The sequence below is a fragment of the Alligator sinensis genome, unplaced genomic scaffold, assembly GCF_000455745.1.
Source record: "Alligator sinensis unplaced genomic scaffold, ASM45574v1 scaffold886_1, whole genome shotgun sequence".
Lineage (NCBI taxonomy): Eukaryota > Metazoa > Chordata > Crocodylia > Alligatoridae > Alligator > Alligator sinensis.
Window position 1 is genome coordinate 108,048 of NW_005842040.1, and position 2,897 is coordinate 110,944.

Here is a 2,897-nt window from a genome sequence, read left to right on the forward strand (position 1 = left end):
TCCACACCCTGCATGATTTTGTACTGCGGGATGCTGAGCTCTGCCTGTTTCTCCCGCAGCATCTTGCCCCCGTTGATGCTGTGGTAAAAGTAGCCCGCCACCTTCCTGCATTTCAAAATCAGCTGGCTTGTAGCAGTACTGGTGGCGGTGCCGTCACCAGCAGCCCTGCCCCCCTCCAAGGCATCCCTCACTATTAGGTGCAGCCTGTGTGCCACACAGTGGATGCCAACAAAGCTGGCATCACGGACAGCCTTCACCATATTGGCCCCGTTGTGGGTGACCATGAACCCCTGGGTGAGTTTGGCCTGCCCAACGAGCCATCCCTGCAGCATGCGGTTCATGGCCCCTGTGATCTCCCTTGCCGTGTGGGACTCATCCACCACCTCAGCTTGCAGTAGAGCCCACCGACGGCCTGACTGATCGCATCAGTGCCCCATGAGGGAGAGGTAGGCGTGATTGCCACCCCGGCTACTCCACATGTCAGAGGTGAAGTGCAAGGCTACCTGCAGCCCTGCCTTGCACGGCTCCTCCCTCAAGTACTTCCTGCATGCCTCATACAGGGAGGGGACCACCGCCCTGCTAAAGGTGGTGCATGCGGGAACTTTGTAAAATGGGGCCAGAGGTGCTATGAACCACCTGAACCCTGGCTGCTCAGCTAGGGAGAAGGGCTGGCTATCCAAGCAAGCATCTCCCCAATGCTCTGGGTGATCTCACTCACCTTGGGAATGCGCCCCGCTTTCTGTCCACCTTTCCCCCACTGGTACAGGGTGGCCTGTCTCTGCTTTGTGGGGAAGGGGGTTTTGGATTGAGCGGGGGACTTCCTTTTTGGCGCACACACACTGGTGCTAGGCTGAGCAGGAAGAAGGGCACGGGGGTGCTGCTTCCTGAGATGTAGCAGCATCGCCGTGGTGAAAAAGTGTCTCACATCCTTGCCACGGCTCATGTGCCTTTGGCAGTGCTGGCAGATAGCAAACCTGGGATCATCTGCCAGCTCAAAATGGCCTCACACTACACTACTCCCCCACTTCTGGGTTGAGGCTGAGGATCCTGCCTTATCCCAATCCTCAGCAGGCTGAGGCTCAACAGCAGGAGGAGCTGCCTCAGCTGAGCCACTTGCCTCCACAACCTCAGCCTCCTTTGAGGTGCTGCTTTCCAGAGGAGACCTGGGTCTAGGGGAAACGTGAGGGGTGTGGAGCACAAATTCTGATTCCTCCTCAGTCCTCAGTATTGCTTGAGCCAGCGCACTCAGCATCACTGGTTCCAGCTCCAGCTCATCCTCTGGCAATGGGAGGCTCACACTGAGAGATGACATTGGGGTGGAAGAGACAGTGATTCCACTTCTGGTGCCCACTTCTGGACTGAGCAGAGGTGGTGCAGGTGCAGGGACATCAGGTGCAGACACTGCTCCCACCTCCTTGCTTCCACTGGCAGCACTGATGTCATGGCTGCTTGGGAAGAGAATGAGTCTGTATTTGGGGGGGAACTTTGGGATCCTGGTGACATTTTATAAATGTACAGTGGGAAGGCTAATAATTTAAAACACTGAAACTCCTCAGTTTATGTAGTTTTCTTTTTTTTTCAAATATATACCATGAAGAATATAGGGGGGCAAAATACATTGTGAGAGGGTTTCAAATATATTTGTTGAGAGCTGAAGAATGAAATGCAATATTTTATGGTGTCACTACTAAGAAACATCTGGGAATATGTTTTAACCAAAATTGGATTCAAACATTGCTTATGTTTGGAGCCAGATGCACTCTAGCAGGTCTGCAAACCTAACCCCATTCCCTAAGGTGCTGTGTAAAAGGCGAAGTGAACATGTTTTCATCTCTAATGAATGAAAAACAGTAACAGGAGCTTACAGAAGTCACTGAGAACAAGTCTGATGGACTTCTGGCAACTTTATATGAAGCAGATCAGTGACTGAACATGAAGTTAAAAGAATTTACACTATTAAAGAGTCTATTCTCTATCTAGGATTTTAAACTTTTCTGCTTGTCTGTAAAAGGTTGTAAAGGATTATACAGCATTATCCAAAAAAAGAACAATATATGTATTGTAGATGTCCTACTTTCCCATTCTTAAAAGAACAAGCTTTGCCAGAGCTATTTCTGAGGACAAAAAGCCTGTTACAGTTGTCTTGTTCACAGTCTTTGCACTACAAACATCTCGGTCATATTTTGTATAGTCATTCCATTCTCTCTCAGTGTCTATCAAATCCAGCAACAGGTGAATTACTCTTTTATTATAAATATATGCACACATTTCCATAAGAAAAGAGAGAAAAAGGAAAACAACTAAAAATAATGACTTAAAAGAAATCTATACTGCAGGCTTCATTCATCTCTTTCTCTCTAAGGGAAACCTATTTCATCACCAGACTATATCTCCCTCCTTGGGCTTGCCATTGTCTTACGTCCACCCTCTGCTGTATAGTCATTATGACAGTGTTTCTCAATAGACATGTCACACCCTCCATGACTAGGCCACAAGGGGTAAGTAGGTGCAAATGGCTGATGTTATTAGTACCTAAAGCAAAGAAAGCCTTGCTCTTCTCCTCCCTACACATTTTAACTACACAAAGGTCAAATATTCTCTGTCAGCCTCTCAAAATACATGCACACAAATTATATAGGATTATCGGTGTTATCATGGATATGCCCTTGACTCACTGTTTTCTAGTAAATATTAGGGGAGGTGTCACAAAAGTTTTAACCTAAAATAAAGGATTATCAACATGAAAAGTTTGAGAAACAATGCATTATGGCATCGTGGGCCCCTCTGGTGCTACATAAATATAAATTATAAAATAAAAAATTCTAAATAATGATATTAGAAAACTTCTTGGACTGCTGCCATTATAGAAGAAGCTTGATAGAATATTTTTCTTTTTC